Source organism: Dermacentor variabilis, chromosome 7, assembly GCF_050947875.1.
Source record: "Dermacentor variabilis isolate Ectoservices chromosome 7, ASM5094787v1, whole genome shotgun sequence".
Taxonomy (NCBI): Eukaryota; Metazoa; Arthropoda; class Arachnida; order Ixodida; family Ixodidae; genus Dermacentor; species Dermacentor variabilis.
The window spans coordinates 117,783,140-117,809,156 of record NC_134574.1 but is presented as its reverse complement, the minus strand read 5'-3'; the positions used below and the strand labels follow the sequence as shown (position 1 = coordinate 117,809,156).

Here is a 26,017-nt window from a genome sequence, read left to right as displayed (position 1 = left end):
CGCGTCGCTATCTTAATGAAATTGAATATTGCCAATGTCGTATAATTCCGTATCGAGCGGTCGCATTTGACGTAACAATGCGAAAGATTGAGAACACGTTTAATCTTTTGTGTCTGCGCAAACACCGTTTTTATTGTTTCTGTTTCTCACTTTCACTGGCTCTTCTTGTTATATAAGATCCCTCGTTGCTTCCCAGTAGCTCGTAGTGCAATTACTAAGTTCGACTCAGCCGAACTTCCCAGAGCAAGCAATTGATCTTACCTTAGCACATGAGATACCACTCTGGCATCGTCCTAACAAATAGCGCAATCAGGTGGTAAAATATTGCACTTAACGAGCGAATGTTTGTTGCACCGTACGAAGAAAGCGTAAGTAGGGGCGTACCCAATCGTTCATCAATTACTTAAAAAATATTCTTGCGGGTCTTGTTCTTTTCGTGCTTGCTTGCTTGTTTTTTTTTAAATGCTGCCAGCCAAACATAGGATGGATCTACTCCCCGACTTTATCATAATTTCGTGCTTCTCCTTTTTGACCACGCTCAAGTTTTGGTAATGCCACGGGCGTGGCTATCCATCCTCCCCTCTGATGGAGTGTGGTTTGTCTTTCCGCTTTGGTATACTGCCTGCGTGGACAGTTTTTTCATAGTCATTTTTGGGCTACCATCTACTGATCTTATTACTTTTCTTATTTATGGTGCATTGGTCCCGGAACCTGAAAAGTCATTCCTAGTGCATACAGACATACATGTAGATAGTGTAGTATGCAGCTCACACTTGATGTTCCCATAAAATTTTATTTTAGGCTTGCGATGTGCACGCTTACATGAAAAGAAGTCATACCGACAAATCCATTCTGGGCGCATATGTACTACCTGCGTCATCGTGAAGCCGCCGCTTACCTACGCTTAACAACCAGGAGCAAGTATTGTCCAACCTCAAAAGGAACGTTATCGCAGCGCTACACTAGGTCAGTGCCTCAATGAACATAATATGCTTGTTTTGGCCATGATATTGAATAAGCAGTGGTAGTTATACGGGTGACATCCGTATGCAGGACATTGGACCACTAGAGCATCCGATAATTACTCTTTGTTTTCGGGCTTCCAAGGGCGCTATTTCACGCAACGCTGTTTGTGTTTCACGTGCAGCTTCGTTAGCTTATCGATGCTGGTTTGGAAAATCTTACTGTGAAACTGCAGAAAAACGAAAAGTATTGCAGCTGGGTAACCTAATTGCCCAACCTACATGCTCACAACGCAGGAAACTATATATATCGACAAATTATATTCATAACCGCAACGTAGAAATTACAGCTCTCAAAGCAGGCCTTTGTAGTGACTGTCTGCGGAATGGTCGCAGGAGAGAAAGTTGTGTTGGCGCGCATTCAAAGGGGAGCTCCACCAAATCCGTTTTATTGGCACACTCTAGCCGAGGTCAACACTTAGAAAAAATATCAAGCTATAGTTCAGGTAAAACGTTTGGAGCCTTTGATCTCCAGAAGGCTACTAAATAAAAAAACCTGCTCTCATGCATTTAGCAGGAAAGTCAATGGCAATAACAACTGTAGTTCTCAACAACACAAAGCACAGAACCTCTCCGAAGTGTCGTCTAGGTTATGTTATGGCGACCACTGTCTGAATCACAGGAACTCTATAATGCTCGCTTGGATTTACCAGCTCAATCGAACCGCCGAAAGGTTGCTGTAGAATGAGAAGAGGAACGCCAATGGTGGTTAACATGTGAGACAGAAGCAAAGGCGGCCAAGTATCAGATGGACCCTGTTATGTGTCAGGTAGACGCCGAGGGGAAACAGGCTATGCGCCATGGGGATGCCAAGCAACTACGAGCAGAATCTGAGGTAAAGCGGCGCAAACAACACGAGAAGGCGGCAAACACTGAGGGTAAAAGGCCGCACAGGCGAAGCGCCAACGTCTTCAGCAAGCAACGGATGCCAAGACTTCCTGCAGAATCCCTGCGAAGGTTAATTCTAAGGCATTTCCGTCGGCTGAACCACTTGATCGACTATCAGTTTTGCAACTACAGCTAACTCGCCTAGTGAAATTGTTGTGCACTGTGCGCACGCAGTGTATCATTATTGGCCAAGGTTTTCTGCTTAGAGTGACGCATCTGTGAAACAAGCAAGAATTTTGAGGCATACAAAATTGTGTGCTTCTTGTACAGGGCATACAGTATCCATAATACTGCGCACCAGACCAGCACAGAATATCGGCAAAAACAGGTCATAATATTCTTACGTAGACCATAGCTCATAAGGTCAAATGTTCTAACATATCTTTTAGTAATAATGGTCCTAACGTTCTGCGAGCATCAGACGATCATAAAGGATGACGATAAACATTTCGAAATTCAACTTGCAGGAGTATCAAAAGTTGTACAAACTAGCGTACAGACGCTACATCACCCTTTTCCAAGTTTTCTTAAAAACAGTAAAGACAAAGTGGTAGGATTTACACACCATAGGTCTGAAAGAAAATATTAAAGCGCCAATTACGTTTATTATTTCTCGCTAAATTTCAAACTTGTCTAAAGGCCCTATAAGTATCTTGATTTGAGGAAATTCATTTGTCTACATTTTGTTATGTAATGCTGCATATATGTATTGCTATATTTTGTAGAAGTTTTGCATACGCTGTCCCATGAGTACGTACCTTCGTGGTTTTATCTGTGCTTCATTGTGTACTTGTGCATATTTACTTCGAATGAACTGGATCGCTGGATCGCGCTGCCGGATGGCGCCAGAGCAGACGATAGCCGGGGGCACGGCAATAGCAGCCTGGGATGGTCCCGGATCATCTATATCAATAGCTGATGGGAGCATCTCCTTTAAATGTACCAGGATGTCGTAGCGAAACCTGGTGGCTCCACCAAATGCAATGCCAAAATAAACAGCAGAGGCAAGCTAGCTGCCATAGAAAAGACCCTAGGACGCATGATGGAAATGCTTTCCGGGATGGAGACGAGATTAACTCAACTAGAGAGACCCAAGGTCCAAGCCAAAGGCAGGCTTACGGTGTCGACAGTGCAGAATCAGGCAAACCCGAATCCCGAAAGTGGGGCTAAAGGGCTAATTCATCATACTCAGTAGGCAAAATGGCGAATGCAAACAGCACGAATCTGAAAATCTGGCAGTGGAACTGCGCAAGCTTCCAGAGGCGCAAAGCCCCATTAGGACAGTTTATCAGGTCTATTGCGGACAAGCCGCAAGTTATATTGTTACAGGAAACGCTATGTACAGCTGAAATTTCCCTCTCGGGGTACCGCACGGTAGCATACAGGAGAGAAAAGGGCAGAGGTATCGCTACCCTAATCAGAAACAAACATCTCGTTCGTTGAGCACGAAGTCCGCGCGTAGAAAGCGGGCCTCGAGGCCCAGTTAATAGAGATCGTACCCAACAGAACAATCAATTCTAAAATTTTCATTCTCAACGTGTACAGCGCACCATCGGACAGGAAAAGAGACCTTAAAACATTACTAGGCACCACGTCTAGGGCGGCGAGAACCGCGCCTCTCGTTGTTGCGGGTGACTTTAACGCACCCAATACGGAATTGGGGTACAGTTACAAAAGCGCAAAAGGAACGAACTTGGCCTTCAACGCTGCAGAGCTCGGCTTAATACTCATCACAGACCCAAGGCTCCCCACCAGATCCGGTAATTCGGTCAGTTGAGATACGACTCCCGATCTCCCCTTCCTCCGAGGTATCGAGGGCACGTGGGACAACCTCCAGGAGGGGCTAGGCAGTGACCATTACATACTTGAAGTTCTGTTGCGTGTCAAACCCAGACCACCCGCGAGATATGAGTATGTGGATATGAGTATGTGTTTCAAAAAATCAGAAATGAAACAGTCCCGCCAGACGAAACGTATTCAGATCTGCTAGATAATCTGAACAAGGCGGTTAAAGGAGCAACCAAAGAAATCATTACGGATGTTGAAGTTCCTAAAATGGACTCGAGACTTGCTCGCCTTCTGGAGGCTAAACACGCCCTCTCAGCCAGGTGGAAGACCCAAAAGCTTAATCGTAGACTCAGATCGAAAATCGCGCTTCTTAACAAGGAGATTGAAACCTATTCGGCCCAGCTCGCCCGGCAGCAATGGGATGAGACGTGTACCGAAACGGACGGGCGTATGCGAAGAAGTAGCAAATGGAGCTTACTTAAAAGTCTCCTCAACGATAAACAGCCTAAGGACACCCTTAGCCTTGCAACGGATAGGCTCATTAAAAAGCAAACCGCAATCGGTCTCACCGACAGGGAATTAGCCAACAACTTAGCACGTACTTATCTCCCCCTCGCCGAAGACGCGGATCGCCCGGTAGAGCGTGTGAACTACATGGGATTCTCGGCACCTGATCTAGACGAACCTTTCACCGTGTCAGAGATCAGACACGTGCTCTTCAATCTAAATGGCAGATCAGCCCCGGGACCTGATGGAATTACAACAAACTCCCCAGGAACCTAGACGATAGGGCAATCGAGATAGTCACGGCCAAAATAAATGAGGTATGGAAAATTGGACAGGTCCCGATAGACTGGCGTACCGCAAAAGTGGTACTCATACCCAAACCAGGAAAACCTCCACATATAAATAATCTGCGGCATATTTCCCTTACATCATGCATCGCCAAGGTTGCGGAGCACGTGATACGTAACAGGATCACTGAACCTATTGAAAACAAGGAGCTCTTTAAACACAACCTAATCGGCTTTAGACAGGCGTTGTCCACACAGGACGCTATGCTTTTGCTTAAGAAAGCGATATTTAATAACCCTACTCGCGACGTGAGAGGGATCCTCGCACTGGACCTCTCCAAGGCCTTCGACAGGGTCGCGCATAAACACATCCTGACAGAGATTTCGTCTCTCAACCTGGGCCAGCGGTTTCACGATTACACCAGATCCTTCCTCGCGGATCGCAAGGCACACCTCCGACTAGGCATGGTCACGGGAGGACCATACGAACTAGGCACCTGCGGCACCCCGCAGGGCTCAGTCCTCTCCCCACTCTTATTTAATATAGCCATGCACAAACTCTCCACTCGCCTCGCTGCAATCCCGAACGTGGGTCACGCCATTTATGCGGACGATATTACGATCTGGGCGCCGAGCGGATCGCTAGCCATGCTCGAACACTCGTTACAAAGCGCGTTGGAGGCTACCGAATATTTTCTTTCAAACACGGGCCTTGAACTCTCCCCCGCTAAATCAGAGCTACTGTTATACCGCCAGTCCAGACAGGGGGTCAGAAACCTTGCGCCTCTGGAAACTCTGCCGGTAGAAATTCGAGCTAAAAATGGGCATCCCATACCGAGGAAGGACTCGGTCAAGATACTAGGTCTCCTCATTGATGCCAAGGGCTGTAACTCGACGGCCCTCAACAGGCTCACTGGACAGGCTAGTAATGTCCTAAGACTTATAGCCCGCGTCTCAAATCGAAGAGGCGATCTTAAAGAGGACAATTTGCTCAGAGCTTATCAGGCATTCTTCCTGAGTCATGTCACCCACATCGCGCTGTACCTTAATTGGGGTAAAGCGGAAAAGGCCAAGCTCGACTCCCTAATCAGAACCGGCCTCAAGCGCGTGCTCGGCCTTCCGCAGTCCACAAGCACTGAGAAGCTGCTGGAGCTAGGACTCCATAACACCATCGATGAGCTAATAGAAGCTCACACAGCGGCTCAGATAATGAGACTTTCATCCACTAAGCCAGGGATTAAGATTTTAGAAGAAGCAGGAATCCAACCCAGACATGAACCGGCGACCAAAGTTAGCTTGACCCGGGAAACCAGAGCTCGCATCATGGTTGACCCCGTCCCGCGAAACATCCACCCAGTGCATAACCAGGGAAGAAGATTCGCGAGAGCCAAGTCCATCCTTAAAAAGATCAATCAGCAGAAGCTAGATGCCCTCTTTGTCGATGCTGCCAGATATGACAGTGGGGATAAGTTCGCTGTCTCGGTGGTAGACGCGGCAGGCAACCTGGTCAATGCAGCCTCTGTTTATACTAAGTTTGCCCATGTGGCGGAGGAAGCGGCGATCGCTCTGGCTTTTCACGGCTCAAAAGTTCCTGCTATCGTCTTCTCGGACTCGCGCACAGCGGTTAGATCCTTCTCGTCCGCCCTCATATCTGAACAGGCGTACAGTATTGTGATCAAAGCACTTCAAAGGACTAGGGAGAGTACCGCAGGAGGATACCAAATCTCGTGGTTCCCAGCCCATCTAGATAGCTCAATTAACCCGCTTGGATGTAATCCTAACGAGCAGGCCCACCGGAGAGCGCGCGATTTCACGCACCGCGCTGTCGCGGGTAGCCAGGCTTGGAACGAGGTCAACATCCACAAAGATCCATTAAGTACATTCCACGAAATTGTTTCCCATTATCGACTAGGCAGGAGGACATTTCCACCCCCTCACCCCAAATTGAACAGACCCCAGGCTACCACACTAAGACTCCTGCAAACCCGTACATATCCCACTCCTCGGTCTCTTCACAAGATAGATCCTGAACACTCACAGTCTTGCCCCAAATGTGGTCATGACTCATGCTCCTTTGACCACATGCTCTGGCTGTGCCCAGCCCTTACGCCTCTCCACCCATCACGAAAGAACAATGGCAGGACTCTCTCAAGAGCAGCAATCTCAACATTCAAGTCCAGGCTGTCCAGAGGGCCCACGACATTGCCGCGGGACTTGATGTCCCGGTTCCATCGTGGGCGGAGCCACCGACTTGATCTTCGGGAGCCTTCGGTTTGGCTCCCCGAGGTCTCAGTCCCTCAGGACTCAAATAAAGTTCTTGTCATGTCATGTCATGTGTTCATCTAGCAGCACTAGTTGGAGGTTTGCAGCGGTAGGCCGAAACAAGTTTAGTCGCTGTGTTGTTGTCGCAGTTGTCCTGAGTGTCTGTGGCACATACTCACAGTGGGGCGTTGGTCATGAATTAGGTGGGTAAATTAGGTTTCAAAAGAACAAGGGAGTTAACAATTTAAACGTTGGGGCATTGGAGCAAGCGCTTGTCGTCGTCGTCTTCTTTCACCAGCATGGTGCCCACTGGCCATTGCCCTCATTAAAGTACGTTAAAGAGAACCATGTGCTCAAACCTAAACACAATGTCTCAGTTGCGGCGTCTCTCATAGTATAGGATCATAGAATACATTAGTCTCAAAATTTCAAAATTGAATCCTTCATTTCTGGCGACACAGTACCTCAAATGTTAGGTGAAATGAAGATTGTGACTGTAGTCTGATACACGGCAATAGTTACAAAATTATTACCTTGCTTTTATTTCCAGGTAAATTGTGACATCCACGAAATTCTACAATGCTCCCTCCAGCGCCCGTCACTTATTTCCGTGGTATGTGAAACATGCCTTCGTTCCCACCCCGCTGTCATAGTCATCGTGGTTGACCCCACGTTTCGGATAACCATGTGTATTTATACAGCTATTTATACTTCGGCTGACTGAAATAGACTTTCTGGTATGCGCATTTATTTCTCAACAACTGTAGGTAATATGGAAGCGTAGATAACGAAACGTTCGATAAGAAAAAGAAAATCAAGATAACTCTAGCAGTCATCGTCATCTTCCTCGGCCGTCTTTTATATATGGCGTGCTGCCGCGCGTGTGTCTCGTGCCTCGAGCTGTGAGGTCTGAAGGAAATTGGAGAATAATAAAAAAAGGAGTTCTTCAGCTCCTGCCATCTGTCCTAGCGGTTCTCGGGTCTTTGGCTCGCCGACTCCAACATTGCTTTAGCAGACGTAACCTCGGTCCCTATAATACCTAATCGTTTAATACATGCTACAGGCTATCTTCCCAAAGACATATTGCGCTTTCCATTCGATAAGGAACGAAATAGGTTGATAAATGCAGCTACTTCGCATCAAGTGTTCATACGGTCACTGCCGTAGCATTGTACAGAAAAACAACAATAGCGCAACTTTCTGCCCAAATGGCGATAGATTCATGCCTGAAAACTTTCCTCGCTGTAAAATGCTGGTTAGTGTTCAACAAACGCAATTTTCAGCAATTTCACTGCTTGAAGTTAGTTTAGAGTTCCCATTAACTTCCTTTTCAAGGTGCTGTTGAATCACGCGTGTCTGGAATCATTGTTTTCTTATAGCTTCTGCTAACGCGAAAGCCCTCAGCTTAGCAGCAGAGCATAGATAGGTGCCGTAAGAACTGCAATTACTCTGGAAAAGGGAACTTAACGCTGGCTGTCTGGTTACTAATTGCCGCTGTTTTTGTATGCTGCGCCGTTGTTGACGATAAACACGCAAGAGACCGTCTTTGTAAGTGTATCCTGTTTGCTGTGACTCAATATCTTTTTACTTTCTTGTTCATACTTTGTGCTTCCAGGCGCATTTATTTCAAAAATGTATAAATAGGAGACACACGTTGAGAGATGCTTGTAAACTAAGTCGGGACTATATGCTGCCCCAGGCAGACATGTCGAGTTAAACCTTAGCTTTTAGGCGTCTCATAATAGCCGCTATTTGTTCGCGAGTCGTTTATTGAGAAAGCGGGCCAGCTATTATTGCCGCTACGAGGTGTTGCCGTACCAGAAAAACAACTTGACATCCTACTCAGAATCTCTGATTTCACTGCTACCATATGTGCTGGGTCGTGTAGAGAGGTCATATTTTGATAGTTTGCGGGCTTCCCATTTTACCAGAAGCTTACGCGCAACGAGCAAGTACTTAGAAAATTTTCAATGTGATGTTCCCTGCAATTCGCCTCTAAGTTTAAATTTTCCCATATTGATCAAGGACTAAAAACCTTGCTAATTACTTCTACAGAACTATTAGAATGTCAGGCGCGAAAACCACTGGCGCTTCTTAAACAACACTTGTAACTTGCAATTGTTATTATTAGAATTGAATATCTAGTCTTCTTCTAAAGCTTCGTGCATGGAGGTGATACATCTTGTTTATAAAGTTCTGCATGTCAAACGCCAACAAAAACCACTTGTGTAAGCGAAAAGGCACTTGCTAGCAGTAAGAGAAAAAATAACTGACGTCAAGCGAGTGTTCCTAAACTGCAATGATGTTTCAGGCTACTCGTTAGGCGCGTAAATGTCAGATGGCGATTAAAAAAGTATTGCAGAAGCTCTCTAGTGGGGCTTATCAGATGGTTCGTAAGCTTTCTTGCCAGTCGCTCATGCACAACTACATCTCTGACGTATCCAAACGTCTCGTTACGTGACGTGTCATCGTATGATGGTGACGTTTACTCGATTTGTTTTTTTTTTGTTATTTGCCTATCTATGAAATCAATAATTACGACACTTAACATTATTTATGTTTATTTATGTATATGTATAAGCCTAAATATTGTCACGTGGTGGTAACGTTAACGAACACAGTAGCAATACTGTGAAAGACAAAACTAACCTTTAGTGGGCGAGCCTGTGCCCACAGGAACAGGCTACACCTAAAGCACAGCGGTAGCGGCTTACACAGTGGGTGATCGTCGAAAGTCTGATCAGCGGGTTAAGCGCGTCGGCTTTTATACGTCAGTCGTCGAATGTTCCAGAGTAATCGCTGGGACCCGCGTGTCTTCCACAAAGTTCTACACTGTTCGCGTCGCACATACATGCAATCAGATTACACAAGGTTCGGTGACAGATAGCGGATGGAACCATTGATAGCATTCCAGAACCTTCCAATATATGCAGGCGCGTCCGGCGCTGGGTTATACCATTTGTTAGGGGGTGAAAGGGGGTCACCCAATAAAGATAAACAAGTACACGTGTCAATACCCCCCTCTTAAAGAGCATCGACCCGATGCTGCAAACAAACGAAAATAATAAAGAAGCACTCGTAGCAAAGAAAACAACAAAATAAGGAAAGTTCGTCAGCATCCGTAAAAGGACTTAAGACGCACCACATGGACCACTTCAAATCGTGCGCGGCGCCGCTGTGAATGCGAAATGCCGTCTGGCACGATCTCATATTTAAGTTCGCCAATACGTCGGATGATCTTGTAGGGTCCGAAATAGCGTCGCAATAGTTTCTCACTGAGTCCTCGTTGGCGTATCGGGGTCCAAACCCAAACACGGTCACCGGGCTACTCATCAGACGTTTCGGCCATCATGGGCCTGGCTGCTACTGGAGTGTATGGCGTCCTCATCTCAACCAGCCACGATACTACTACTGTCATCTAATAAAGTTCATGATAATAGCCACAATGACGCCTATCACATCGCGAAGGTAATTACACTAGCCCACGATGACTTGGGCGTAGAATGCAGCACAGTACCGGACACATCCTTGTTAGTGTCGTGCTGATCGCGGTTGCGACATAATAGGAAGCCCCTGCAAACCCAACAAAAGTCGAGAGTCATCCACGAATATTTCCGAGTTCAAATAAATTACGTGTGATTCATACATAAAAAAATCGTACATTTATCATCTATTCAACTCAAGAAAGGCGCCTTTCGCGCGTTTCTAACAATAAAGTGTGAATAAAGTGGCGCAAAAACCCCAGAGTTCGGTCTTTGTCGTTGCGACCGGCCAATATCAACAATGAGTCGTCGGGAGTTTGAGAGCTCCCGGTGCATAAAAGACTACGTAAAATGTTTGGAATTTCTTGCACCCGCACAAATAATAACTTGAACAAGAAAAGAGCTTATCCTAGATGTTTCATACAGAACAGTTGTCGTGGCTTTTTGTGTTGTGTCGGTGTTCCGAATATTTCGGTGAATAAATTTGTGGGTGGGTAATGTTTCCAGATGAAATCAAGGTAGCAAATGGTGCCACACCACAAAAATGCGGGAATTGCAGCATAAAGGCTGCCTAAAAAGTAACGTAGTTCACATGCAATGTCTCTACAAGGCGACTGTGTGTGGATATGTGTTTCGACATTGCCACACGAAGTTAAACGAATCCAAATTTGTTTTCTTTCTTTGCCGTTCACTCATGGAAAGTGTGCAAGTGTGTTGCGTTCTTGTGTGTTTTGAAATCGAATTAATAGTTTATTTCCAAACCGTGCTTGTGTGGGGTGGTGAGAAAGCACACAGCCCCTGTTTCTTTGTTTTTTTTTCACCCGCAGCAATGCTTGGGCAATGAACTCTGGAAAGCCTCTCATTTCAATTTTTCAATAACTTTTGTTTCTGTGATAACTGCAAAACACTAAGTGTGGGAGTGCCATATTAAGCCTTTCTTCATTATGAAGCAAAATCGACAAAGCCAATAATTTTTATAGCTACATTTTACTTGTTAAACTATACCAGCATTTTTTCTGCAAAAACCCATTCAGTTGTGGCAAAAATCGAGGCAAGAATTGCTGATTTCCATTGTTTGAAGATTCTGAAGTTATTTTAATAAAATTAAAATTTTGAACTTCACGCTGGTTGAATACATATACCTTGTTTCTCTTACTAATGATAATGCGACGCGCAGCTTTGCTAGTTCTCGTGTGTTTTTTCCGGCTGTAGTGCTTGACGGAGTGGGATGGAAGAGCCAAAATTTGGGAATGATTAAGCGTTATACATTGGATTTCATGTATGCCTAGTTACAAAATAAATGTTTTGTTTAATTTCCAGTTTTCATGGTCCTTGGATGGTGCGCTGGTGGTGAAATGTCTGCAAAGTCGAGAGCTAAAACGCCCAATAAGCCGCCTAATCAACCAGATGAATGGACATCGAAACAATATTCCGATGAGGATTGGACTAGAAGACTCGCAAGTCATAATGACCTTGCTTTACAAGTGATTAAGGTGACTTTTCTTACATCACATAATTTCAAATGTGCGTTAGGTGGTAAATGGTGAGGAGACCTTCATGATTACTGTTAAAACAATTCCACTGAATGAAGATCGAGTATAAGCAAGGGTGTATAGCGCGATGCAAGGTATTGCTACTTGTGGGGTCGATAGATGGCCGACGGGGCTTAGGCTAAGGAAAGAAGAAGCTTTTGTAGAGTATTTAAATAATAGCAAAAAAATAGTAGGGATAAATAACACCTATTGCTTTCAATTAGCTACCATAGGCCACCACACCAACTGAGCAGCTAGTGGCGCCTCACTCCTTTAACAATGGGCAGGTTTGGCCTGCACAATGCAGACCAAATGCACTTGACGGCGCAATCTTGCCGGCCCATGGTTGTGCGATACAATACTAGGAGCGTGGTGCAGTCCCCCGGGTGGAATTCTTTGCTGTCCAGAAAAAAATTAAATCATTAAAGTTCAGCGCATGGCGCTAGCCTTTGCATGGAGCACCGTTTTGCATTACACAGTTTTGCATAGAGCACGGCACCTTCGAGTAAATAGAGATGACCGCTCGACCCTCCACCTCGTTTTGCGTAAGGCTGGGTACAGGGCACGCCAGAGAAACGTGACGAAGCGTACGTCACCGCGAGGAAGATCCGAGCGGGCGTTGCTCAAAAGCGCATTTGGCACCTGACAACGCATCCGGAACTTCACATGTGGTGGCGCAGCTAGGACAGTGAGGTGCGCGGACTGAGCGACGTGCTCAATGGTTTGGAAGGAGTAGCCTCCGCCAGTAGTTTTCGCTGTGTTCAGCATTCAGAAAGTTTAGTAAAACGATCTAGAATCATCAACGCCAAGCAACTTCGGTTCAAGCAAGTTCCCTCCGAATGCAGTCCAAAGCGTCTTACCTAAATGCAGAACAAAGCATTTGCTCAAACCTCGCTATACTAGACTCAGAAAAACGAAACAAAGGACACCCAAACCACACTGAACACTTATGAGACAGAACATTCTCAGACATGGATAATTTTAGTTGACAACGCATTAAACTACAGGAAAACTGGAAATGCTTGGCAAGAAATTCTGAACTGTCAGTTGGGCAGTTTGTTGAGCACTAAAGCTTGCGAGGATAGCCTTCCGCTAATGCGTATAAATGCGAAAGAAACTTGCATTGCCGGGGTTTTACACGCCGATACCACGATATAATTATGAGGCATGCCGTAGTGCTGGACTCGAAATATTTTTTACCGCTTTGGCTTCTTTAACGTGGTCCTAATGCATGGAACACGGGCGCTTTTGCATTTTGCTACCATCGTAATGCAGGCGCCCCGGCCGCTATTCGATACCGTGACCTTGTGCTTAACAGTGCCACACCACAGCCGCTAAGCCACCGCGGCGCGGGACACGCATAGGCTAAACGGTTCTAACATTCTAACAACGGCTAAATGGTTCTTTCTGCTCCTATACTGTGAGCAGAAAGCCGAGGACGATCTATCCATAACAAAATGACCCAAATATGAATCAAATATAAAAATATCCTTAGAGAAAACCAAACCTGCAAACCAAAACCTGCAAACTACAATTTTATTGCCATTTCCACGTACTCATGAAATAACATGGTGCCTTTTCTACCAAGCAAATGCAGCTTTCGCAACTCTTCTTTCTACAAGCACAAGCTGTTGCATAACCAGTCAGTTCTCTTTTCGACTATATGAATCGGGTAATTACGGCTCTATAAAAGCAGTGCTGATGCGCCTATGAGGTCCGCGATGTACAAATCAAATTTTAAACGGCGACCAATAAAGTATCTTGGTAAGGGACTCAATTTCATCTAACCATGGAAATTTCATTGCAGGAAATCAGCGAACTGTCTACTGAGGAAATTAACGAATTGTATAATATGTTCCTCCAACAACACGTGAGGCGGAAGCGTGCTTCTCAAGCACCTTCAAAACTAGGAAAGCTTCTTCGAGACCTCATAGCGAAGGCAGTCGACAAGCTGTCGACCGCCGTCATTGTCCAAGTAAGAATATGCACGATTTCTCAAGATATGAAATTTATTAAAGGGACACTATAGGCAAACACCAAGTCGACGTGGACTCTTAAATACCATTGCAGATACCTTGCAACGCTTGTTTTGTGCCAAGAAAAGCCTTAGTTTACGAGAAAATTGCATTTGAAGGGTCCTTTTTCGAAGTTCAAATCTCCCACCACCAAATTGGGGGAGTGGGGATGTTGCATACGCCATCACCGCCCTTTACTGCTGTCGGTGAGTAAAAGGGCGCCCGACAAGCGGCGGTACCGAGCAAAGACAGAGATGTGGATTCGCTGCTGCTTTTTGTTCAAGTGGTGTATACCGTTCGGGCATCCCGCGATACCACACGGAAGCTGAATTGCATTTGCAATTCAGCTTTGCAATTCAGCTTCCGTGCAATTGCACACGGAACTTGCATTTTGTGCGAGTTTCACGAACCAGCGAAACCAGCGCCGCGCTACGCAATGACTATTAAAACGCGAAAGCGTGGGCGGCGCGGAGTCAAGAGACACCGAAACCGCGCGATCGCGCGCGTCGTTGTCAAGGGTAATTTCAATAACTTTTGTTTAAAAATGAAATAGCACTGGACAAGTAGTGTTTTATCTTGTCTTGTAATACAGTACAAGTATGTATTGCGCAACGAGTGGCTGAGTCCTAGTGATAGTGCCATACACGTATATGTATATTGTCACGTGGAGTGACGTATCAAGAACACAGTAGCAATACTGTGAAAGACGAAACTAACTTTTAGTGGGTGAACCTGTGCCCACAAAAACAAGCTACACTTAACGAACGGCGACAACGGCGAACACAGTTGGCGATCGTCAAAATCTGATCAGCGGGTCAAGCGTGTCGGCTTTTATAGATCAGTCGTCGAATGTTTCAGAGTAAACGCTGGGACCCGCGTGCCTTCCACAAAGTTCTACACCATTCGCGTCGCGCACACATGCAATCAGATTACGCAAGGTTCGGCGAAAACAGACAGCGGATAGAATCATCGATAACATTCTAGAAACTTCCGACAGATGTGGACGCGTCCTGCGCTGAGCGATAACATTTCTTAGACGTTAAAAGCGCTCACCCTTAAAAGATAAACGAGTTCACGTGTCAATATGTGAGCGCAGCTATCCACTGTCGACGACGCGGCTTTTCGACGCAGCCCAAGATGTAAATACCCCGTTTCTCTTCGCCTTTCGGGTCAGAGAAGCGAGCACTTCTACCATTATTTTGCCCCCTACAAGATTTAAGTTTGGTCCGAGGCCGTCGGGGTACCTCTATAGTTTGCCTAGCCGGGTTCACGCCCGCCTGCGCAAGCGAGAATTCCGGAACTGCATGGCCATAATCGCTTAGAAATCGTTCTACATTGACTTTCCACCAAAACACATCTATCGCGGATAAATCAAGGAAGTTTTTAGGCATGTAGGGCCCTATGGGCTGCACTTGTTGGCGATAAGGAAGCCTCACCGCCAACGGTATTATCTGATTGAGCTATGTCGAATGCTCGGTTGCCATAGTCACAAGTTCAAATCCTTCTATAGGATTTTTTTTTTAATCGGACTACGGTGAGATTGAGTTTAGCATCCTCCAGTGCACATCTGCAGGCTTCGAGTGACGCCTGACAACGGCAAAAGATGCCTAGAGCAAGTGGGGCTATACTAATCCAGGTACAACCAAATTAGAAAGGCCCACTTAGCTTGAACATAGACACTCCCTCACCAGAATCAGAATTGGCCGCCCTGGTTCAGTACTTGGCCACTACCTTCCTGATGATTCCTACAGTTAACCCATCACTCTCAGTCCCCAGCCGCTGCGGAGCGCCTGACCAAGGCGGCGGTCAGACCTGTAACGTAGCCGAGAGTGCTAAGAATCTCTGGGACCGGACAGGCCCCCAATGGAAACTGACCCTGTCAACCTTTAAGAGCCGAACTCTGTCGAGGAAGGCTAGCTTAGCAGAACTCTTTCAAGAACTATCAGACATTGTGTAGGATATCGTCGGCCTTAGTGAGATTAGAACTGGTGAGGCTTACACATTGCTGAATAACGACCATACCCTCTGCTATAAAGGTCTCCCAGATAAGAAGCAATACGGAGTGGTATTCCTAATCCATAAGGATATAGCGGGCAACATTGACGAATTTACAGCAATAATGAGAGGGTAGCAGTAGTCGTAATGAAATTTAATAAGATGTATAGATTCAAGGTAGTACAAGTGTACGTTCCAACATCCAGTCAGGAAGATGAGGAAGTAGGTAAGTTTTATGAAAATGTGGAATTAGTGATGAGAAAAGTGAAAACTAAGTATACTGTGGTGATGAGCGACTTCAATGAAAAAGTCGGGAAAAGCAGGCTGGTGAACAAGCAACTGCCAACTACGGCGTCGATTCTACGAACGCTAGAGGAGAGGTGCTGGTAGAATTCGCAGAAAGAACTAAGCTTCGAATAATGAACCACATTTCAGGAAGCGTGGCAATAGAAAATGGACCTGGAAAAGTCCTAATGGTGTAACAAGGCATGGAATTGATTTCATACTTTCTGCCAATCCCAGCATAGTGCAAGATGTAGAAGTGATAGGTAGGGTAAAGTGCAGTGATCATAGGCTAGTGAGGGCTAGAATTCACCTCAATTTGAAGAGCGAAAGGGTAAAACTGGTCAAGAAGAAACAGGTCAACCTAGGGGCAGTAAGGGTAAAAGCAGACAAATTCAGGCTGGTACTTGCAAACAAATATGCAGCCTTAGAACAGAGAGATGACGATGACATAGAGGCAATGAATGAAACCGTAACTAGTCTGGCTTCATAGCAAGCAATTGAAGTGGGAGGCAAGGCACCAGGGCAACCCGTAGGCAAGCTCTCCCAAGTAACGAAGGACCTAATAAAGAAGCGACAAAGAATGAAAGTGTTCAACTCAAGAGATAGAATTCGCGGAACAGTCACAACTGATCAACAAGACGAAAATAAGTAATATTCGAAATTATAACGTGAGAAAGACTGAAGTAACTGTGAAAAATGGACGCAGCCTGAAATCAGTGACAAAGAAACTTGGCATAGGACAAACCAAGATGTATGCACTGAAAGATAAGCAAGATATCAGCAACAATCTCGAAGGTATAGTAAAAGCAGCGCAAGAATTCTGTACTGACCTGTAAAGTACCCAGAGGAGTCAGGATACCTCGATTAGAAACAGTAATGAACTGGATACAGAAACTCCTCCTATAACTAGCGATAAGGTCAGAAGGGCTCAGATTAAGGGCTAAGGTTAGAAGTCATCGCTTTTATTATCAGATTGTATTCCTCGGACAACATAACAAACACGCGCATGTTTTTGTGTTACGGCAAAAAAAAAGAAACTATCGTACCTTGTAGCATGTACATGCACTCTTAAGTAAAATTACACCCTTTGGGTCATATCTTGCCACGTAACAATATACGTCATCACTCTTGTCCGCATTTCCTTTCCTTAACGCTGCGAGCCTGGTACTTCCAGGTCACAAACGGCATGTGCATTAGCATGACAGAGCATTCGCGACAGGAACGCAGTGAGTGCAGCGTTTTCAGGAAAAGAAATTCAAACAAGACGGATGACGAATATTGCTGTGTGGCAAATATGCACCCCAAAGAGTGTAGGTTTGCTTGAGAGTATACTCAGGAATTCTGGACATTGCGCCTTCATCATTCTTTGGAACTTCACGGCAACGCACATGCGCGACTGAATGGGCAAAATTGTATACAATTTTATTTCGATATATCAGCCGAGTACCAAGAAGTTTCAAGTGACTGCACCGAGAGGGTAGTTCCTTGTAACAACACATGCATTTATGGCACTTAGTCGGAATAGTATTGCTGTATTAAAGCAGTGTTTTGGGAGGAGGTGAGCGGTTATGTCACACAACAAGAGGAAATGCTTTTACACCCTACATTAACTTGAAGAAGTGCCATATTTACACCGTTATGTGATTTATTAAAGCTGGAGTTTGAACGGTAATTGCAGAGCGAGTGTCATTCAGTCTGCACGCGCATGTTTTTGTGGGGAAGCAGGGAAGGATAGAGCGAATGTATATGTGTGTGCACGCCTTGAACGTGCGTGCGTGTGTACTTGCATCTACGCGTGTGCACGTGTTTGTCTCCGTATTTGAATATACGTGCGTACGAATGCGTCTATGCGCGTGCGAGCACGCGCAAGTTTGCATTTGCCTGCATTTCCGAGTGCATGCGTGTGTGCATTTTTGTGCGCATGTGCATACGTGGGCACATGCGCACAGATGCACACAGTGTGTGTGTGTGTGTGTGTGTGTGTGTGTGTGTGTGTGTGTGTGTGTGTGTGTGTGTGTGTGTGTGTGTGTGTGTGTGTGTGTGTGTGTGTGTGTGTGTGTGTGTGTGTGTGTGTGTGTGTGTGTGTGTGTGTGTGTGTGTGTGTGTGCGTGCGCCGATATTTACATCCTCAAGACGAGAACGAGTGACACTGCATTTATATCATTATCTCTTCCTGAAAGCGAAATTGTCGCAAAAAAGAAACGCCCGAGCCGTCAATATCGTCGCCCCAGATTTCGTCGCGATGGCGCCGTCACCATCGGCATGCCTCCGCGAGCAGCTACTGAGCTGTTAACTTTTGTTATCTTCCTTCCCTCGGCGTCCGCGCATTGTCTTGATTCCAGCAACGCGCTAAATCTGCACCAGCCTTGCGTCATGCATCGCCTCAGTGACCAAGCAAGCTTCCGGTGGCACACGTTCGCTGCTATATTGACATCAAAATTTTGAACTGCTTGCCTTCGAACAAACCGCGTGAATGCAAATTGAAAGCGGACTAGCCACAAGGAACATGCTCAAGAGGCCATACTACTGATGAGAACATCGCAAAATGGTAGGTGCGGTTAGGCTGACTTGACACGTTTGCAAGGATTGACTGTCCAGCCTTGAAGCGCTGTTCTGTGACTTTACAAACGCTCTCTTTCTGCGTCAGTTGCGCTTTCCAGGAGCGTTTAATTGGAAAACGTTCATTCGCATAGCCCTTACAGGAGCATGTTTTATCAGACTTTCTTCACTCGGCTAGATAATCTCAAGGAGAGGCTCCAAACTGCTCATTTTCTTTAGCCCCCTATTGATGTATTATTGAAAATTTTATTACCTAGCTTCGTTAATTATGCACACAAATTCTCAACTTACTCCACGTCTAGAGGTTACCAATCTGAACACTCGAATGATAAAATGCGTATATATATATATATATATATATATATATATATATATATATATATATATATATATATATATATATATATATATATATATATATGTACGCCGAGGTACTCAGAGGATCTCCAGGACGCACTTTCGTCGCAGCCACTACGCATGTACCCGAGCCTCGGTTCTTGCCGTCTCCGCCGGAGACGAGATTCCGGAAGGCTGACATATGGCGCACTCCTGATAGAATCCCACTGTGCTACCACTGCGGCGAAGCTGGTCATCTCTACAGGATGTGCGAATACTGCAGAGCGGGACTTCGGGGGTTTTCCGTAAACACTCCTTGCCCAAGAAACGGTGAACGCCCTTTCGAGATCCAGGAGTATTTGTCAAAGCGCCAAAGCCGGCAGACTTCACAGCAGCATCAACCTCGGTCAACACTGCCGCTGAGGTATCTATCACCGAGCCCGCGTCCATCCTCAGCTCCCCAAGGCGATGCCCCCAAAGCCCACGTCGTGAAAACTAATACCGGCGACCTCTGGAGGTGAGGCCGCTGTCGACGCATGAACAGCGCCTCCAGCACTGATTCTGAAATATAACGACGGACGCAAAAGCAGTTGCGAGAAGAGTGACGTAGCTTCCGATTTATGTGTGTTTATAGACGGCTGTGAAGTTACTGCTTTAGTAGACACAGGCGCCGACCATTCCATTATAAGTAAAGTGCTTGCCAGAAGACTGAAAAAAGTGCTGACTCCTTGGAGAAGACCGCAAATTCGAACCCCCGGAGGACACCTTATCAACCCGGTGGGCAGGTGCACTTCTAGAATCGGAATACGCGGCTTTGCATACGTTGCCAGTTTCATTGTCCTATCAGAATGCTCAAGGGATTTAATTATTGTAATGGACTTTTTGCAGGCGAACGGTGCAGTTATCAACTTGCAGGAATCCTGTGTGTCGGTCTCAACGAAGCACGCCATCGCAACGTTCGAGTGTGAAGAACAATTCGATGCGCTTCAGATTATAGACGACGACATCACGATACGCCCAAGATCCTGCATAGCTCTCGCCGTAAGAAGCACCGTATTCAGCGACTATGAAGGAATAGCATACAGTAACACTGGGTTCTTGCTCGAAAAAGGGTACTGTATGGCAAGGGGTCTTGTTCGTCTGCATGACGGGTGTTCAAATGTCTACCTGACTAATTTCGGAAATGAAGTCCAGCATGCTGCGAAGGGAACCATCATTGCCCGCCTTAACGATTATGAACAGATTACGGCTTTGGGTCTTCCGATGCTGCACTACTGGAGTCTGACAACGTAGACTCCATACTCGCATCCGTCAACATCGAAGCAGCACTATCACCGAGCCAGAAACAGCCAATAGAGAACCTTGTACGAGAATTCGACATCGAAAGTCCAGAGAACATTCATCGCCAAACACAGTATCATTGTCAACGAAGCTGTGAGGCCTATTTGCCAGCATCTCTACCGAGTGTCACCGAAGGAGAGAGATCATCAGCAAACAAGTCGAAGAAATGCTGAGAGACGACGTAATTCAACCATCGACCAGCCCGTGGGCTTCGCCTGTGGTGCTGGTAAAGAAAAAGGATCAGACCTTGCGCTTCTGCGTTGATTACCGGAAGCTAAACGTCGTCAGAAAGCGGGATGTCTATCCACTTCCAAGGATCGATTACACCCTCGATAGACTACGGGATGCGAAATTTTTTCCTCTCTCGACATCAAAAGCGGATACTGGCAAATAGAAGTGGACGAACGAGATCGTGAGAAGACAGCATTCGTCACACCAGACGGACTATACGAATTCAAGGTACTTCCGTTCGGCCTCTGTTCCGCACCTGCCACCTTTCAGCGGATGATGGACATTGAGCTCTCCGGGTTAAAGTGGCGGTCCTGTCTGGTTTATCTTGACGATGTCGTGATTTTTTCTACCACCATTTCTCAGCATGTGGAACGACTAAGGACTGTGTGCAAAGCTATTAGTTCAGCAGGGCTGACGATAAAGCCACAAAAATGTCCCCTCGGCTTCTATGAGCCCCTTTTCCACGGCAATGTGATTAGCTCCAAAGGCATCCGTCCTGACCCTGAGAAGACCGCAGCAGTAGAAAAGTTTCCTAGACCACCCGATAAAAAGGACGTTAGGCAATTCCTAGGACTTTGTTCCTACTACAGGCATTTCGTCAAAAATTTTTCCAAGATTGCCGAGCCGTTAACGCGATTAACAAAAGAAGATAAGCCTTTCGTATGGCACAGTGAACAAGAAGATGCATTCAATGTGCTGCAACGGCGACTTCAAAACCACCCGGTCCTTGCGCACATTGAGGAGGAAGCGGAAACAGACATCCACACAGACGCCAGTAATTTAGGACTCGGTGCCGTCCTCGTTCAATGGCGAAACGGAGAGGAAAGTGTGATTGCATACGCTAGTCGCACTCTTTCGAGGGCTGAAACCAACTATTCAGCCACAGAAAAAGAATGCCTCGCAGTAATATGGGGCATAAGAAAATTTCGACAATACTTACACGGTAGGCCGTTCCGAGCAATCAGCGACCATCACTCATTGTGCTGGCTTGCAAACCTGAAAGATCCTTCTGGACTAGTTAGATGGAGTCTCAGGCTGCGGGAATACGACATAATGGTCGTGTACAAGTCAGGTCGCAAGCACAGTGGCGCTGATTGTTTATCACGTGCGCCGGTCGAATCTGCTCCTGTGAAAGATGGACACGACTTCCCATTTTTTGGAGCCGTCACCACATCTGAGATGGCCAAACACCAGCTGTCTGACACCGAGTTGCTTCTACTCATCAGGCACCTCGGGGGACACTCCGTCCATGTTCCGCGAGTTTTCTGCCGGGTATTGTCATCGTATGTGATCAGAAATTGCGTCCTGTACAAAAAAAATTTTGTTGAGCACAGCACAGAGAAATTTCTACTCGTTCCTTCAGCTTTGCGATCCGAAATCTTGGAAACCTGTCACGATGACCCATCAGCAGGACACCTCAGAGTGAGCAGAACGTTCGCCCGAATTCATGCTAAGTACTACTGGCCAAAGCTATTGAATTCAGTACAACATTATGTACGAACATGTCGGAATTGCCAAAGACGCAAAACGCCTCCATTAAAACCCGCAGGCTTTCTTCAACCAATAGAACCCCCAGGAGCCCCATTCGAACAAGTAGGAATGGACTTGCTCGGTCCCTTTCCGACATCGTCATCAGGGAAACGATGGATTGTAGTAGCGACGGATTACCTAACCCGATATGTCGAGACATCCTCTCTAATCAGTGCAACGGCCATTGAAGTGGCTGAATTCTTTGTCACCAAGATAGTATTACGACACGGTGCCCCTGCAATTATTATCACCGACCGAGGAACTTCGTTCACAGCCGATTTGACGCAATCCATCATGAAACTGACTCATACCAGTCACAGGAAAACAACTGCCTATCACCCGCAAACAAATGGGCTAACCGAGCGATTGAACAGGACGCTGACCGATATGTTGTCAATTTACGTAGACTTAGAGCACCGTACATGGGACAAGATCCTACCCTATGCAACATTCGCCTACAATACCGCATTGCAAGAGACCGCTCATATGACGCCATTCCAACTTGTTTTTGGTCGATCAGTTACCACACCCTTGGATGCAATGCTGCCTGTCAGCGACAGTACAGAACAGAACCCTGACATTAGCGACTTTACACAGAGGGCCGAAGAAGCCCGTCAGCTGGCGCAACATCGCATTCAACAAAGGCAGCGCATCGAGGTGGACCGATACAACCTGCGGCGAAGGGAAGTCGAGTAAGCACCAGGCGATAGAGTATGGGTGTGGACTCCCGTGCGGACGCGCGGCCTGTCCGAAAAGCTTTTGCGCCGTTATTTCGGCCCTTGCCAAGTACTTCGCCGCATCAGTCCCCTGAACTACGAAGTTACAGCAGAAGGACAAGGGAGCTCATCACGATGCCGGCGTCGCGCAGAAACTGTACATGTGGTCAGAATGAAGCCATATTATGACAGGCAGTGAATATTCGACCAAACACCTATTCTGTGCCATATACCGCTTTAGTATGGACAACAACTTGAGAACAATTTCGTCCCTTTACGCATCGGGACGATGCGTTTTGGAGGGGGGATAATGATACAAGGCAGAAACACATTTAAAGGGAAGCTGAAAGGTTTTCCAGAAAAAATGAGTGAACATGTGTACATAATGGTTTTCAACCCTCCGAATTTGAATATCGTATCGAAATTGAGCGAAAGAAAGCGCAAATATATTTTATTTCGACGAAAAGTGCAGCAGCGAACACGCCCAGCTCGCGCGTCTCGTTTCCGCCTGTGATTGGTCGGGCGCCTCGTGACGTCAACTCTAGTGACCGACCGCTGCCGCTACACATGAAGCGCGGTGCCAGGTAGTTTGGTGCTGTAATGGAAAATTAAGAGGTAATGGAAAATTTAGAGAGACTGCGTTTTTCTGAGGAGTTCGGCGTTACTCCCTACATGTACGAGCCGATTGCGAAGAGCCGGCCTCTCGAAGAAGCAAATGATGCTGGTGCGACCAACGCTTTCGACGCGAACGAAAGCGAAGTCTTGGGATCTCCTCGTGTTGGAAATGCTCTTTGGTGAGTATGTTTTTTGCAAAGCGATCTAGTGATCTCGCTGATCTTTCGCCGATCTAGTGAGCTCGTTTCCGGTCAAACAACTGTAGTGTTGTGTTCCTGCATGCCTCCTCTTGGAACGTAAGCGGGGATGCGATCGTCGGCATTTGTGCGCTGTCCAAAGCTGTCGGCAATCTACAAAGACAGTTTAAACGCGTGAAAAGCTTCCCGGTTCATGCAGTACGTGTAGTGACCTTCATCTGTGCGCCATCCGCACACTACTCGTAACCGAAGTCGTAAAGGTGGCGAATTCCGTCGGCTACGTGAAACGGTCGGTTTCTCGCTGTGCGCGAGAGAAGGGGGGAGCGTAGCGTCCTGGCGTGCGCCGGCTTTCCAGCACATGCAAACGCACGTTGACTACCACTCTACATACACGCAGACGCACCAACAAAGGAATGCAGGGTCGATCGAAGCAGATTACGATGGCACGCACGCAGAAACAAGCACGGTCAGGCACGGTCGCGCAGGCTGCGAAGAAACAAAACACTAGAGTTGACGTCACAACACCGCGGTTTCCGGTCTCCACTCGCATCGTCAGCGTCAGCAGCAGCGCGCGGCATTTGACGGGGGGCGGAGCTACCGCGCAATTTTAACCGACGATTACGTCGCTCCTAATTGAAAAAAAAAACCCAAATTTTACCTACGTGGTCTATAGGGTTCCCGCCTCCGTATATGAGCGTCTTATTATATTCGACAGACTGTTCAGCTTCCCTTTAAACAACGCGCGCAGGTTCGTGCGCCCCCTCAAGAGGACAACGGCGTATAAACCATAAACAATAATTTTATTGCGACGGCTTCGGTTTTCTAATTCATCTACCTTATTTGTGAGAAATGATAATTGACTGTCAAACTCTGCAATTTTTTTTATTTCACCTACTTGTTTCGGCAGTGAGCCCAAACTGGATAACTGTTGCTCAATATCATCTATTCTATTGCTTAGTGTCGAGATTTGCTTTTTTGATTTCATTCCGTGTAACAACAATTCTTTCAATAGTTCGTTGGACCTTATTTTGGCCATCTAGTAGTTCTGATAGCAGCTCCTCTTCAGAAGGTCCTGGGTTTGTCTCAATGTCGCCCGAAAGAAGTAGGCTAGTAGGCAGTAGCGCAATGTTTGTCAAAATACATTTGATACACTGTGGGCAGGGCAGCAGCAAGAAAAAAACGGTCATCGCTACGGTAACAGTACATAGGAGTATTTTTACTAACCTGTAGAGCAAAGCAGAAGTGATTGCTGAACATGTTGCTGATATCGCTGCTGGCCTGCCCACTGATGAAAGGCGATGTTGCTCGGTCTTTTAAAGGATCTCAGTGAGCCACGTGATGTGACGCCACAGTCGTCGAGAAAGAGCAATACGCTGCTACTTGTGGAATGTAAGGCACCTTATTCACCGGACATCTGGCACATGTCACAGTTTCTGCAGTTAGCTCATTGAACGTATCCACATCGATTGTCGTTGATGCGCAGTCGCAGGGCCACCGATGATTCCTGTGATGCATAGGCTCGTAGTTCTAGTGCACGCAGGCAGCCGCTGAGTCGCAGCCATGCAGTGGAAGCGGTCCACTGGTCCACTCAGAAGGGCCGCCAAAACCTGTAGAGCAAAGCAGAAGTGATTGCTGAACAGGTTGCTGCTACTGCTGCTGGCCTGCTCGTTCTCGTTCTGCCGACCCGTGCCAATTGGAACACCGGTGCCCGCTCTCCCTAAGCGCGCCGTGCCACCGATCACTAGTCACCACTCGTCACACCTCCTCAGGATCTGTGCTAATGTTTGCGCAACAGGTTCGCTGGACATTCACTTTCGCAGGGCCGTGCTGGCGATTCACATTATTTTTTAAAGTTTTCCACTGTAACACACTAATGAGACCAAAGCATTTCTGTAGTTCTTTCATAACTCTTATAACAAACTTTGTTAGGACATTTGGATTACGCAGCAAAATTTGCATGAAGGTACACAGATTTTCAATGTGGTGCCTATGGCCCGTGTCTCAAACGTATGAACAAGGCTCTGGGAAACGGTTTTAACGATTGAATGGGTTAAGGTATAAAGAAATATTTTTTGTTTGCTAATGAATATGCAACAAAGCCAAAATTTAAAAAATTAACAATATCCGGCTTATCTTGAGAAGAAGGGGCTTTCGAAAAGATACGTTAAGTCGATTATTTGCCTTTCCGTTTTATACAAAAGACACTTCTGCTTTTCACATTGCTTACTAGCAGTCTGTTGAAATAAAGAAGAGGACATTCCTGCGAGACATTTGTTTTTTTCACAGGTCTTCTTATTTATGCTCCGGAAGCGCTCTACTCCAAGGTGCTACAAAGATATTGGTTGCTTCAATACCAGCGAAAAGATGGGCCTTTATATTGGTGGTCCTGACGAACCGGAAGTTGTCGGTACCGTTATTATTCTGCACGG

At 46.3% G+C, this 26,017-nt stretch overlaps 1 long non-coding RNA gene across 2 annotated transcripts; it reads left to right on the top strand.

The window, feature by feature from the left end:
* The first annotated feature begins 210 nt into the window (after positions 1-210).
* LOC142587831 (uncharacterized) lies at positions 211-26,016 on the top strand. 2 transcript variants are annotated; one of them, XR_012829625.1, is made up of 6 exons: positions 211-368; positions 802-966; positions 7,305-7,367; positions 11,557-11,729; positions 13,576-13,743; positions 25,875-26,016. It is a non-coding gene; the product is annotated as an uncharacterized LOC142587831 (long non-coding RNA). The 2 variants fall into 2 exon arrangements; XR_012829624.1 differs by lacking the exon at positions 802-966.
* Position 26,017: the final 1 nt, after the last annotated feature.